Genomic DNA, 16586 nt, shown 5'->3' on the forward strand with positions numbered 1-16586 from the left:
TTTTAAGTTTTCATGTAGAGTAAAGTTTCATTTTTATGTACATGTACCTCTTTGTAAGTAAATAAATAAATTTAAAATATAGAAATCTTTAAAAATTACGATTTTTATTTAAAACAAAAAAAAGTCATACTGCTGTAGGGTGCCAGATCGGTCTCGTATATAAAAGCCAAATATAGCAACTGGACCGTCAGGTCATACATTTCAAGATCCCATTGATTTAAATGAATACAACGAGACCAACGCTGCTTCATATAACGAAATGTTTCGACGCTACATATGAGTCCACATTGGTATCATACAGCAATTACGTCCCAGAAACGGACGAGACCACGTTGGTCTCATCTGGCACTCAACGTGTTAATTTTTAGTATGTACTGAATGCTATATTTGCTTGATATTTTATATTAAAACCAAAATTACCATTTGTTCTGTTTCTTTAGCTATGCTGTCCTTACTTAAGTTGTTTGAAATTATCTTCTGTGTCTAAAAATCAACAGTTTCCACTAATTACATGTACATCCTAAATTTTTACCTCTTGTTCAAGCTCTTAACTAAAATCACCAATGTTTTGTTATCCACCGTTAATCAATATTTTCTTTCTAAAATAATATTATTTTTTAACCATAATAGAAAAAACAGTAATAAATAACATGCAATAATAAAATCATTGGTATTACTGAAAATAGTGAAACTTTTATATATAAGTTAATATAACTTAATAGTACAAGTTTAGTCAAAGTCAAATAAATTCTTACTTATTCATGAATTTTTGCTTAAAGGTTCCAAACCAAGGCCAAAAATCAAAAAAATATTCACGAATTCAATGACACAGAAATGGGTGAATAAGTAAATTAATTTTTTCGTGAATTTATTGTTGGTGTAAAGCGACTTGTAAAAACTACTGTAAATACTTGGTAATAAATTTTAATTCGATCTTCCAATATTTTATAAAAATCTAAATAAATACTAACAGGTACCTCATTAGAAATTTTCACCACACCACACTAGAAATTTCATTATCGTGGTTATATACAACGATAATATACATTTAAATTATTTCGATATTAGCCGTTTAAATAATATACTGAATACGCAGAGACTGAAATTATTAAATAGTTATTCAATTATGTATATGAAAATTATTTTGGCTAAAAAAGTTATAATTGTGTATTTCGTATCAGATACCTCTTAAAAATAATTCAATGTTTAATAGCTATTACAGAAACGTGTTGCCATTTCAAAACTTCTGCAACTGTTTAAGACCAGCTGTTGAACCATTTTCATACACTCCTTTATATGTGTGTTATTGATTGTCGGGTCAACCTGATAAGTATTAATATTCTCGCCAGTCACCAATCAGACTATGGCCTCGTCCCCTGGGTACCCATTGGCGCGGTACGTTATTTGAGAGTACCCACAAACATCTTTACAGGTGTTAGTACCAGTTCAACTTGGTACGGAGTGACCGGCGGCGGCATCCTATACACGCCGATGTATCGGTATCTCACCATCCGTTGTTTTTAAGCAGACAATGAATGTTAGTGGACGGTGCATTGCTTAGAGCATAGGTGTCCTCATATATTTTCCTGGAGGTTTATAGATTCATACAATTATTATTGTTCATTAAGTTTTTTTTCTTATTTCAAACTGCTTCAACCACAAACATTATTAGCAATGGTCGATTTTACGGATAACATAAATATAAAAACAAAACAAAGAATACAATTAGATTTTTTTGATTAGTCCTGAGGAAACCAAAAAAAGTATGCTACGATTGTGGTCACTATATTCACTTAGAATGTCTTTTATTGTTGTAGGTAACTGTTCATATTATCTTTTAATGCGTACAATGGACACTCCACTAATAAGTGATGTACTGTTAGATCACTATCACACGCGTAACACAAAGGTTTTGTGTGTCCTAATCGTAGTCTTTAACACCTTTTTTAAGAAGAAACAGAGTAGAAAATGGACGTGGGTTAGTCCAGATGGAAGAACTAAGAGCGAATATGATTATATAATAACAGACAAAAAGCAAATTATTCAAGATGTCACTGTACTTAATAAACTATCAGTAGGAAGCGACCACAGACCAGTAAGAGCTAGAATAACGATAAACCTACAAAAAGAAAGAGCAAAGATGATAAACAGTGGCAAACGCATAGTTTGGAATTCACCAAATCAGCCAGAAGCGTACATAAAAAATATAGCAGAAACTTTACAGAGTAATAATCCCAAACCTCTAAGTATCGACGATCATAATAAATTAATTACAGACTCGGTTAGAAACGCACAACTCAAATTCTGCAAGAAAAATTACACCAAAAGTGAAAAGATTAGCAAAGACACAAAAGCTCTCATGGAAATACGACGAAACCTAAGCGAGAAAGAAAAGGGAAACAAAGAAGAATATAGAAAACTAAATAAAAGAATTTCAGCGGATATTAGAAGAGATATAAGAAGATATAATACTAATGTAATTACTCAAACAGTAGAAAAGAACAAAGGTTTAAAGATAATGAAAAGAGAACTCACACAAAGTAAAAAAGAAATATACAAGCTAGAAGATAAAGACGGAAAGGCAACAACAGATAAACAAAACATTCTGAAAATAACTAGAGAGTTTTATAAAGACCTCTATACCAGCCAAAGATCACAAGAAAATTTACCGACACGAGTAAAGACTCTCATGAATCAGGGATCGGAAATACTTTTACCCATTACTGTGTCAGAAGTAAGATCAGCTTTAAAGGAAATGAAGAACCATCGATCGCCTGATGACGATGGACTCGTTATTGAGGCAATAAAAGCAGGAGGAGAAATTCTATTAAAATCAGTAAGCGAACTGTTTAATAAATGCTTACATGCGGGTACGATTCCTAAAGACTGGAACAATGCAGTGATAGTCTTGTTACACAAAAAAGGTGATATTACTAAATTAGAAAATTATAGACCCATCAGCCTCTTGACACATATGTATAAACTCTTTATGAAAATCTTAACAAAGAGACTAACACCTAAACTAGATTTCTATCAGCCCAAAGAACAGGCAGGCTTTAGGAGAGGATATGGCACAAATGACCATTTGCACACCATAAAGATCTTAATTGAAAAATGCATCGAGTACAACATACCACTGGTTCTTGCATTTGTCGATTACGAGAAGGCTTTTGATACTGTAGAGTTTGAAACCGTACTGGAAGCCCTAAATCAAAGCCGAATAGATTACAGGTACACGTCACTAATCAAAAACATCTACGAGAACGCTACATCAAGTATACGACTACACGAAGACACAGAAAAATTCAGCTTAGGTCGAGGAGTAAGACAAGGAGACAATATTTCACCAAAATTGTTCACGGCAGCTCTAGAGTCAATATTTAAGAACACCCAATGGCAAGATATCGGCATCAATATAGATGGAGAAAGATTAAATCATCTGAGGTTTGCAGATGATGTCGTATTAATCGCAGATAACTTACAGGATACGGTTTCTATGCTACATTCGCTTAAAAGTCTGTCTGAAAGAGCAGGATTAAAGATAAACTTTGAGAAAACTAAACTTATGACAAATCTCGTAATGAGTGGAAATATAACTATCGACAATAATACCATACAACAAACAGACACTTACAAATATCTGGGACACGAGATCAAAATAAACAGAGACAATCAAACAAATGAAATACAGAGGCGAATAGGCCTGACATGGGCAGCATTTGGCAAACTAAGCCATATTCTAAAAAGTTCAATTCCCATGTGTCTCAAGCGAAAAGTTTATAACCAATGTGTTTTGCCTGTACAAACTTATGGAGCAGAGACTTTAACACTCACGCAGAAATCTGCGAATAAACTAAGAGTTACACAACGAGCCATGGAACGTGCAATGCTGAATGTGAGCCTCCGAGACCACATAACAAACCGACAAATCAGGCAAAGATCAGGAGTTCAAGACGTCATCGAAAGAACCACGAGACTTAAGTGGAACTGGGCAGGACACTTAGCCAGAACACAAGATGGACGATGGACAAGACGAATTATGGAATGGAGGCCCAGAAATTATAAAAGAAGCCGAGGACGACCACCGACTAGATGGACCGACGACATAAAAAGAGTAGCGGGAAACTGGCTACAAGTGGCCCAGTGTAGAGAACACTGGAAAGAACTGAGGGAGGCCTATGTCCAGCAGTGGACGGGATTGGCTGATTGATGAATCGTAGTCTAGAGATGATAACTTGATCTCTTCTTTTTATAGGTAGCCTCCATGATAGGACGGTTTGTTTTATGGATCTAAGGTTAGATTTGAGACATCTCATGTTTCCTGCCATTTGTTCATTATTTTCTTTTTAAAATATTGTTTGACATCGAGGTGGTGACAAGTAGACATTGACAATGAAATTGGTTTCTCAATTGCTTGTTTTGCAACGTTGTCGGTTATTTTTCATTTAAAGTTGATTTATATGTAAAAAGGTTATGAAAATATCGCTTAAGAAACGAAAACAATAATAATATTGGCTGTTAACAAATTTTATTTTGATTTTGATTTTATTTGCGACTATTTTGGATAGATTAAAAGAAGAAGAAGATTTAACAACTATGGGTACAACAGATGGTTGCTTTTGATCCCTTTCCAATTATATAGGGTTAAGATTGTCATTGAAATTTGAACATACCTTTTTAAATACCTCATATAATACAAAGCAAATTTGTATTATTGTAACGAGGAAGTAAATGAGATTTTAAATTTAAAATAAAATAAAATATAGGGTGTTTTATTTAAAAACGCCATTATGAAAGACCCTATATATTTGTAATCTTATATACTAAAACACTAAGCCCTTTTCTTTCTGGTTCCGGAAGGAAAATTCACTTCCGGTTTTGAGATGACCGGAAGTTAAAATTTACTTTAAGTTTTAGACCCCACAATGTATATATGGATCGAAAGGTCTCGTCGAGACGAATCTAAATATTGTTCTGAAGCTATTTTCTTCTGGCATTTTAAATTAATTTATATTTAAATGGGAATAAGCCACAATTAAAGGTTAAAATACGTTTATTGACGTTTCAATTTCCACTTCGGAAATCTCAAAATACAATTTACTAATGTTTGTATTTTGAGAACGATTTCCGAAGTGGAAATTGAAACGTCAATAAACGTATTTTGACCTTTAATTGTGGCTTATTCCCATTTAAATATAAATGAATCTAAATATGTACTTCCGGTTGCGATCCGACACCGGAAGTGACCCGAAACGCAGCATGCAAAATTAACTGCTAAATGATAACATTGTAACAAAAAACATTGTTTTCGACGAAATATTTCGTGATATTTAATACACTTTTTACTTGCATTATTATTGATGAATGTTATGTATATTCTTGCTTATATTGTTTGTATTGATCTCTTAATTTTTCTCGCAAAATAAAAATTTCATTTAAAAAACTCGATGTCGAGTTGGTCCGCTAGTTAATTTTAAAAAGCAAAGCTTACATCTACCTCCTATTTTTGTAAATAACTTTCTTGACATCTCCTATAATAACAGATATAACGGATTTTGTCACAAAAGTTGAACACCGTTTCATTAAGATTGTGTATACAGTAACTGGAGAAACATTGGCACAAAATGTAAGGATTTAACCTAAAACACTTAATAAAATATTCCTACTTACCGAGATACAGAGTGTTTTATTACAAATATTTTAAAAAGGGCATTAGCCCATTTTTTTAACACCTTCCAAAATTTTGTGTTCAAACTTGAAAAACTGTTGACATATGTTACGATACTTTTGTGACTTAAACTACTGTTAAAAGGTAGTTTTCCACTGTTGCCAGAGGCGTGCTGTAGGGATAGATACTTCCTTTTTCCTCCTCACAATCTACGCCACTGTCGTAATATCTAATTATTTCAGCATGTTTTTGATTCTTCGTTACTTTTTATGTTAATATCATACTTTTATCTCAATGCGATAGAGTAAGTAGTTTTCAAGTTATTTGCGTTTACACCTACCTAATGTTTAAAATACATAATCTTATTTTATTACTAACATCCATTTCATACGAGTCATAACTATGTCAATAAAGTTATACAAGTCAGTAGATTCAGTAAATTCCATTTCAAATAATTTTTTCATATTAACGTTTTAGTTCATAAAAAATCAAAACTATGATTTTTATTATACAATACAACAATAAATCAATTAAGTAAATTTTCAAAGTGGCCTCCATTCACTTCAATACATTTTTGAATTCTATTAGAAAAATTTCACCTAACCTTCAGAAATATGTTTATTGTATATGTTTTTATTTGCGGCATTCTCTATTTGTTGTCATAATTCTTGTCGAATATTAATTATTGAGCATACACAAGTGTCTTCATATATCCTGAAAAATAAAAATCTAGTGGAGTAAAATCAGGACTCTCAGCAGGCCATGGAAACTCACTTACTCGCCCAATCCATCTATGAGGAACCTGATTGATAGAAATAATTTCGCACCACCAAGGAAAAATATAGTGGAGTGCCATCTTCTTCTTCTTCAGCCTTAACTAATCCAACTTTGGACATAGGTCTCCCCCAAATCAATCCAGTGTTTTCTATTTTGCGCCACTTGCTTCCAGTTGTGTCCTCCGATCTTCTTAATGTCATCTGCCCATCTCATTTGTGGTCTTCCTCTGCTTCTTTTTACTAACCACTGTCTACATTGTTGTATTTCGTGGTTCCATCTTTTATCCTTTAGTCGGGCATTGTGTCCTGCGAAGCTCCATTTTAATTTGGCAGCATGTTCTTTTGCGTATTTTACTTTGGTTTTGCTTCTAATCCATTTGTTTGTTTTTTGTCTATAAGTCTCACCTTGAGCATTGATCTTTCCATCGCTCTTTGTGCTTTTACTATTTTATCCATATTAGACTTGGTGAGTGTCCACGTCTTTGAACCGTACGTGAATATAGGCAGGATACACTGAACGTAAATTCTGGTTTTCAAATATTATTATTGTTTTTTTCAAGTTCATCTTAAGACCTACTTTTTCCGAAGCTTAAAATAGTTGCGTCATCATGGTCTATAGTTCTTCGAAACTTGTAGCGAATATTACAATGTCATCAGCGTATCTCAAATGAGTCAGTTTTCTTCCATTAACATTTATTCCTTTATCTACCCAGTTACTGTCTTTGATTCCAGTCCAAGTGGATTTATATGTGGGTGTGGTTTATAATCAATGCTTTAAGGTATGTCTGAATTATGTTATTAGTATAACAGAATAAAAAACTTCTTACAAACTCGTTAGATACTTTATCATTTAAAAATATACAATCTATATACAAAACAAAAATTATTGGTAAAATGAGGCTGATTTTGCAAAATCGAAATCTACGTCGCTTTGGCTAACGGGATACTGGTCTGATATTAAAGTTTGTTTTGCAAATGGAGGAGATGATTATGCTGCTGGTGTTTGTAAATAAATAAAACTGCAAATTTTACTCACTTGAGTAAAATTTGCAGTTGAAGTTAAGGGTGTACTCTGATATGGCTCAAATGTTGTGGGGTTTCTCTTGTGTTGAAAGACATGCTTGTGTTTGATATGACGTACTCCTTTTAAAGTTCTGGAACTAATAATTCTGGGGCTGTGGCTGGTAGTTTTGGGGCCATGTCATATGCTACGCCATAAGTATATTTCTTTGTTGTATGTTTCTTAGGGATGAAATTACCTCGAATTGAAAATTTATTAATTCCGCATCACTAAATTTGTCAACAGTAGGTGCAATTCTCCAGACGAAACACATGACTGGACTGCTGTCTTCACGATTTGAAGAATCCAGCATCTTGTGTATCTCTGTTACCAAAATTTCATCTGTAGTTTCTGTCTTCTTCCTCTTTTTTTGTACAGCAGAGTCATATCTGACAGGTGGTTTTTCGGAGGGTTCAGTAGATCACTGAAGACTGAAGACTGAAAAAAATTCATATTTTGAGGTAGATTTTGCTTCTGAACCCGATTTCATCTCTTTCAGTTACTTCGCACATCGCATCCAGTTATCTCTTGCGTTGTTCCACTTCTTTGTAACTACTTTGCCTAAAAAAGAAAACATCGATGACCAAAATTCTTTATATATTCATATATTACAGATACTTGGCATCAGTATGTTTATTCACATACCTTCAATATACATTTAGAATGAAAATTAAATTAGAACTGTAAGCTACATTGTTTAAAAAGTATGTAAAACAACATTTTCGGAGTGTTGTCAGACGTATATGAAAATGCCATCAGAGGAGGACTGATCAATGACAGCTAGGAATTTTGAAACTACATCGAATTTTCCTCCTGCTTAGGAGCGATAGACGGCAAGCACACAGGACGAGTTATAAAGCCAGAAAAAAGTGGATCAATGTTTTTACTTTTCAATTGTGCTGATGGCCGTGGCAGATGGCCGTATTTAAGAAAGCGGAGTTTTGGAAAAGTTTAATAAACAAAACATTGAATATACCTCAATCTACCAACAAATTGGAAATTAAGTGTGAACTGTCCTATGAGTTCGTGCCGACAATGCATTTGCATTACATGAACATTTACTTCGCTCTTTTGGTGGTTATCACCTTATTGATGTAAAAAGAACATTTAACTATCGCTTGACAAGAGCAAGAAGGTATGTTGCATTCGCATTTGGATAATTGACGAATTGTTCAACGACTACTGAATGTATTGACGGATTTAGCGATCGATATAGTAAAGACTTGCTGTTTATTTAAAAATTCCATCCACAAAAAAGAAGGAATTATTAATAACATAGCAAGTGATTTAAATACTACTGGTGGCTCCGATTCTGCCCTGCGGAAGTACTCCAATCAAATGTGGTAAGAAGAAATTTAACAGCCAATAATATTCGAAATAAATTGATTATTTCATGTCACCAGAAGGGAAATTGCCATGGCAAAATCAGTATATTTAAGATATTTTAAACACGTTACTTTATTAATAAATGTTTATTTACCTTGTTTTTTTCCTTGTCCGATAATGACTTGAAGTCTCCGTGTAGCAAAATTGAGCTGCAAAAATTTTTATAGCTTTCCCCGGTTTTATTTTACAACACAGGTCAATTTTCGACAGCATTTATTAAAATCTCCATATCAAAATCCAAATTTTATACGCAACAAAGAAAAAAATTATTGAAACAACGAATGCTCGTCCAACGCGGTCAACACACTTACATAAACTAAAGTGGTTTACTGCACCAGTGCACCGGTCCCACGAACGTCTTGCCAAGGGGGACCAGATACGTAGACGATGACGAGTGTTAAGCAACGGATTGGTTGCAGGTGCGTGAACAAATATTCATACGAACCTGAAAGACACTGAAAAACGGCTAACGGAACGGTTTCAAAATCGGACCGTTGACCGTTAGAACCGTATAGAAAATTCTTAATGAAACACCCTATATACACAGGTTTAGGAACAAAAACTCGCTTATTATTTGTTATTGATGCGTTAGTTTTATAGTAAAATAAATAAATGTAGTACAATAAAAGGTATAATAAAATGGTATAATTGCAACAAAATAATTTGAATATTAAAATGTTACACTTTCGTATCTTTATTGGTTAATAGCAAATATTGCAAAATAGAGACAGGACATCTTTAAATATAAACACCAAATCATTAATTACACTTCTATCTATTTAGTACTTTATTTACTTCCGCGTTAGAATCCATTTATACATCAAGGTGGCATTCATATATAAATATTCCTGTATTATTTCTCAGCTGTCATCAAATCATTTCTCAGCGTTCAGCTTGGATCTGTTCAACGTAGTTCACGTAACAACAGCCTAAACTGATTTTGTGTGTACAGAAAGTCATGTCAGCCGCTATTTATTTCGCCTGGCAGCTTTACAAAAACATCACTCAGTCAACACTGAGAAGGAAAATAGCTTGACAGTAAATAATTTTGGACTAATAAATATTTTTCGGCAGGAGGGTTTATTTTCTCACGTCTAGCGTTGTCGCCACCTGCGATTAATGCGTAATTGGGTTTTTATGCGGGTTACATTTCGTTTGTTTGTTTGCATTCAGTTTTTTTCACGACGATACAGTATTAGTTTGGAAAAAACAAATAAAGGGGTGTGAATTGGTTGAATAAGCAATATGTATTAAGTTAAATAATTTGATTAGAGAAAACTGAAATAGTACAGACCATAATCGATCTTACTTGATTCTTCACCTTACTGTAGTTAACACAATAACCTTACTTACTTTATTATTACGTCTTATTGACATGAAACATGTCATGACATATTTTTCATGAGGTTTTAACAAACTTACTTATTCATTTTTATGTGGTATTTGACAAAAGATTAAAGTTATTTTTCTAGGATGCTTTTATTCACATTCTGAACTAATCTCAAGAAGAAAAGTAAAGAAAAAATAGTCCACAAGAAGACTTACCTCCTCTAAAAAGCCATAAAAGTGAATGGTCCATACCTGACAGAAAAAAGTCGAAATGTTGGAAAAACATCTCGCAACAGTACTCGGGCAATTTTTCAAAGCATTATTGGATTTAAAAGTTTTAACGAGGAACTGATTTATGTTTTGTTTGACGCACGATAATACTAAATCAGTCTCCAATAACCCATATTAACCCATTAGGGCCCAGATTATTTTTTCGCAGTTTTTAACGTGATGCTAATATTTTTTTGGGGGCAGTTTTATTAAAAAAACATAAAAATAAATGAATTTACGCATTTGGATTTATAAATCACTTAGTATATGATGCTACATATGCAACGCTAAGGAGCCAATGGGTGCAAAAAATACAAAATATATCTGTAAATAGTTCTATTTATTTAAAAACTGAAAATAATGATAAAGGAATTTAAACATTTTAGTTTGTGTGATAGGTAACGAAACAATCAGTACAGAAACCTAAGTTATATTTTTTACACATCGTGCGTGTTGAACTTTTGCAAAATCTTCCAAAACAACCTCGTTTGTTGTTTGGAATTTTATTCACTAGGTGTTCCATCCTATCATATCTTATTTTATCTGATACTCTTTGCGCATTAGAAGATGGAGTCCTGCCAGTGCCTTTGGGAGATGACGAATATTTCTTCAAATAAACTTGCATGATAACCCTTCGAAATCCTATTTGGGACATCTGAGAGTTGTTTGATTTTCGATACAAACACCACGCGTTATTGACTGGAACATCGAGAAGTCATGTAAACAATGCCCAGTACCATTTTCTGTTTCTAATTTGAATCCTGTACTGTCCAAGTTCTGATCCATTCGATCAGTACCACCCATTTTTTTTGTTATACTCTGCAAGTACAGCTGGTCTGCTAACTTGTATGTGTTTTTTCCTTTTACGAATAACGTCTAACATTTGTTATCGGATTGATGCCATATCTATTTGAAGCAATGCAAACTACGGAATTATCGACCCACTTAGTTATGAACTAGTACAGCATCCGTTTTACTAATAGTACTTTTATAGTATCCCCTTTCTCTTTTCTTAATATATTTTTTAGCTAATAAAGGACAGCTCCTAGGTAAACGGTTTTCACTTATAGTCCCGGTGCCTTCGTATCTTTTCAAACCTAAATAAGACAATAAACTGAAGGTAGTAAATACATTGTCAAAGTAAAATAAGAATGGAAAAGATTTTAGATTATCAGGTAGTTCTTCTATCATTTTCACCAGTGGTGCTAACGCCTTTGCAAAGTTTCTTTCTATGTCAATATCAGGAGTTACAGATTTTCCTTGATATATCTTGAAATCAATCAAATAGCCCATCACTGTATTTAGGCACCAGACTTTATAACCAAATCTTATGGGTTTGGCCCTTAAAAATTGCTTGCATCTATGTTTACCGTAAAATTTGACCATACTTTGGTCGAAAGCCAGATCTTTTTCAGGGACAAAATACTTTCTGAATCTGTTCTTTCCTTTATTTATAAATGGCCGTATTTTCGAGAGCTTATCACCCTTATCAATATTTCCGTTAGAATTCAAGTGAATAAGCCTCAAAATTTGCTCAAATCTGTTGCGTCTCATAGCATTATATATAAGTTCGTTTCTAGTGTCAAGTCTTTGCTCCCAATACATACGGTTGCTGGGAAGATTATTATAACCACTAAGAATCAATATAGCAATGAAACATTTCATTTCCTCTGGCGAGACTCCTGGGTCTGGTAGGTTCTTGAAAGTAGCATATTGGTTTGAACATTTCGAATATATTAACAACTGATTTGTTTTCGAACAGTGAATAATCTGACTCAGGAAATTGTTTCTCGTTATATGTGAAATCTCCCGAAACCTAATCCCGGAATTCAGAAACTTTTAGATATACCATATGAGCAGGTATAATATCGATATCATTTGCCAAAGAAATGTTACTTTCTGTCGATTCTGACTGTTGAATAGGAATTTCTACTCCTAGTATAATTCCATCATCACTTATAATTTCTGCATTCGTAAATAGCTGACGTTTGCTTAAATTGTCGAAATCTCCGCCCTCGTCCTCACCTCCGGAATCCTTATCTATCAGGTGGCAAGGCCTACAAGAAAAGCAAGGCCTGTGAAAAAAGTACCATAAACACTCTGTATACTAATACTTTGAAAAATGTTACTAAAAAACCATGTTACCATGCAAAACCAAACATATGATATATTGGTACAAAATAATTGGAAAATATGCCTACATTACACACTATCGTTAGAAATATGTACCTAACGCTCCTTTCACACACTAAGAATTTGAACGTTCGGTGGTTTTGACGTTCGGTAGTTTTGACGCACGTTCAGAATTGATTGTGCTTTCACACAAGGCGTCACTGCTGCCGTACTTCAGTTTTAACCAAGTCGTTTACCTTATAACACTAAATATAATTTCGTAAAATAAAAGGTGTAGTGTAGATATGGAGCGAAATCAAATTATAACATTGTGGTTACTCTATCGTCGAAAAAAGAGAAATAAAAGAGAAATAAGAGGGACCAAATTCAATGGATCCATCCTATTAACGCAAAAAGATCGATGTTGGGATGTTTATCACATTATTTGAAGATTTAAAGAAAGATGAATTAAAATTTTTCAATTATTTTCGTATGTCAATTTCATCATTTGACGAACTACATGGTCGACTGAAAGAAGTCATTCAGCGTCAAAATACAAAAATGAGAAACTGTATTCAACCAGTGGAAATGTTGGCTGTTACTTTAAGGTAAATGTTAGATGTTTTAAAATAAGTTGATTGTAATTAGTGGTGTTTCAATGGTTTTAATGTGAAAATGAAACAGTTATATCGAAAATTATTAAAATTATTTAATTATTTATTTATTAAATTATTGGACTTATAAAAGGCACAAAAAAATCACCATAAATGAAAAAAAGAAATGACCATAACGAAAATAAATACATAACTATATTATGCAACATAAACATAAAACATAACTATGTATAATATAAAAATATATGAAAGACTAATTATTTGTTTATTTATTTTGAAAAATCGACACTATATGGGGACGAAGGCGTTGACATCGGTGAGCTTGTTGCTTCAGCTTTAGATCCAAAACACAGTGAACTTGCATGATATTCGTTATCTGAAGCTAAATAAGTGTGTGAATGTTGCTGAGAGGATGTCGAGCAGTGAGCGAGTGGTACATGTTGTGAGGGGGTATTCGTAAGGGGCTGATTCGTTGTAAGGGTGCTAGATAGTACTGGAGGAAATGGAGAAAATTAATGTTAGTTTCTGTGTTGATTATACGGTTGAGGTGTAATGTTTGTTGGTTGAAAATATTGTTGGACTTGATGTTGTGAAAAGGAATGGTTGTGAAAGGATGGTTGTGAATACGAAGAGTAACTGGAATGGGAACGCCAGTAGTTAGTGTCTACATTGGATTGTAGAGGATGGCCAGTGATCCTTTTTTTGTTATTTATATTTGATATGGTTTAAAGAACCGCCATCTGGATCTCAAGTATTTCTTCTCCACTAAACTTGCTCAAATGGGGTAGCAAACTTTAAAAAAATGCCATGTTCGGGCCAGGTTTTTCAGGGGCTTTCGGTTCCAATGCCTTTCAAATTTTTAACTCTAGTTAATCCATTTGTTTGCGCCGCCTGGTTGCCGTCGGTTTTTTAAAAATTGAAGTGCTAGATTCACGTTCAATATTTTGTCTTTTCATTAGTTCAACTTCTTCAATTTCAATACCTCCTCCATTTTCATCGCCAGTGAAACTGTCAGAAGTCTCTCTTTCCATATACAGTTTCTATAAAAATAGTAATGAATCGTGGTATACATATGTCCGTTGTCTCTTTGCCGAAGAACCGGTTGACTTATCTTCTTTTGTCTTTTTTAACGATTTAGCAAAGGAATCTCTAATGTGAGTCCATGGTCGAATTACTTCTTACCTAAAAAAAAAGGTGAAAATAAACAGTTGAGAAGAAAGTATATAACTACCGGTGGTCCCGAGCCAGAAGATATGTTTAATGTGCTTTCGGTATACTTAGTAATAAATGGCGAGTATTCCAATAACTAAGTTAGGGACGGAGACGGATACTTGGTTGAAGGTAATACATCGATCGTTGGACTTGAAGACATTCCTACCGATCCTACAACACGAGGAGGTCTGGCAGCTAACAACGTACGACACATTCTGTGCCAGTATTTTATGTCAAGCGTTGGAAGCCTTCCTTGGCAAATGGGTAAAATACCATTTATCTAAAACCTACATATTACTACAATATTACCTTTAGTGGACCATATTATAGACTATAGCATTTACAGAATGTTTCGCTTTTGTGTGTAATTTTTAATATTTAGGTTTATATTCAACGTTAATTGCAACTACGTAAAATAAAATTTGTTATAATATGGAATTTTAAGTGTTGTTATCAGAAATATAAATAATTTTACTGTACTTACCAAATGCGTTTTTTTCATTATCACCTAGTTCCTCAAATTCACTGTAAAGTGTACTACACACATCATTCCAAGCATTTCTCGTCAAGTTTCTATCTTTATATATTTCTATTGTTTTGTCCCAAAGAACGGGTCTCGTTTCAATCAATGTTATTAATATTCCACTATCAATTTTCTGACATCATATTCATATTCATCACCTACTTTAAACAGCCGCAAAGTGTAAATAAAAAATATACCAAACAACCCAGCAAGGTACCTTCGTGCGACTGAATGGCCGTATCATGTAAAAGGATGCATTAACTCACGTATACTACTAGGGTCGTAAGCACGATACGGCGCCGTCTGTTTGTAGTGGCAGTGGACGGCCTGCACACGGCTATTTCACCGAACGTCTCAACCGCCGTGTAATGTGAAAGGTACGCTATTGCTTAAGTCACTATTGGAATGTCATCGTGCGTTCAAACCACCGCACGTTCAAATTCTTAGTGTGTGAAAGGAGCGTCAATTTCCTAACCGAACAACTTTTTTATTGGAAAAAATATCAAAGTTTTTTTACACAAAAAATATGTATTTATATTTTCTTATACTATTTGTTTTCTAATATTAACTTTATTGTTCAAAATAAAATTTATATACTTACTGTATCAACGAAGTCCATTATTTAAAGCTTTATTTCTTTCGTTATATTTTATCCAGGCACAGGTTCAAAACAAAGTTCTAATAAAATCGCACATTTACAACGATGTAAACTCTAGTACCTTCTGACAAGAACTGACCTGTTTTCAACTGAAAATTTGCGACGTAGGTGATAGAGCAATATCTGGGACACGTTATGAGAAATCAGCACCGTTACTCCCTGCTGCAGTCTATATTGCAAGGTAAAGTCAAAGGTAAGCGAGGACCCGGTAGAAGGAGAATATCATGGCTGCGGAATTTAAGAACATGGTTTAAGAAAACCTCAACGGAGCTGTTTCGAGCCGCAGCGAGCAAGGTCATGATTGCCAATATGATTTCCAACATCCGAAACGGATAGGAACCAGAAGAAGAAGAAGGTGATAGAGAATGTATTTAGATGGCATCACTTTGCCGTTACATAATCGTAACGCTGCGCACTAATGGGTTAAGGTTAAGGAAATAAATCAACTCCTTATAACGGGTAAACTAACTCACTTATTACATGTTATTTACTATGACCTTCATCAACGTTATCCTAAGCTTGCATTAGTTTCATTTGCAGTGGAAAGTGACGAAAATTATAGTTACACAAAAAACTAGTAAAGATCCCTAAGTTGTTGCTCATACAAGTCGTTTTTAAGAAAATCCGTTTAAAAAAAATTAATCTATTACTTGAGGAAAAAGGATCAATACCTGACTACCAATGTTGGGTTCCACAACCAAACTACATTTTGTCCGTAGCCTGTATTTTATAAATCTGTTAAAGATCAGCCAATTAATTCTTAATTTCAAGTTATTTATAGTACCCATTCCATAATTCTGGTACATTATATCAACTTTGATATGTTTTTGGAGTCACTTGGGAGTCTCAAAAAATCTGTCTGAGATTTAGTGCCTCCTGTGCTGCAGTCTTTAGATTAAGTCTCCTTTAAACATTCTCCTTGTATTTGTTTTTATGGAAACGAGGTGGAAATTCGAAGGTAGTCCTTCCAAAGGAGTA

The 16586-nt window shown here is 33.8% G+C and overlaps 1 protein-coding gene across 1 annotated transcript in view; it reads left to right on the top strand.

Moving 5' to 3' along the window:
- The window catches only part of Wnt6 (Wnt oncogene analog 6), an 86920-nt gene that overhangs the window by 49939 nt on the left and 20395 nt on the right, over positions 1 to 16586 (top strand). The gene's annotated exons all lie outside the window — the stretch shown is intronic.

This window comes from Diabrotica undecimpunctata, chromosome 2, assembly GCF_040954645.1.
Source record: "Diabrotica undecimpunctata isolate CICGRU chromosome 2, icDiaUnde3, whole genome shotgun sequence".
Classification (NCBI taxonomy): domain Eukaryota; kingdom Metazoa; phylum Arthropoda; class Insecta; order Coleoptera; family Chrysomelidae; genus Diabrotica; species Diabrotica undecimpunctata.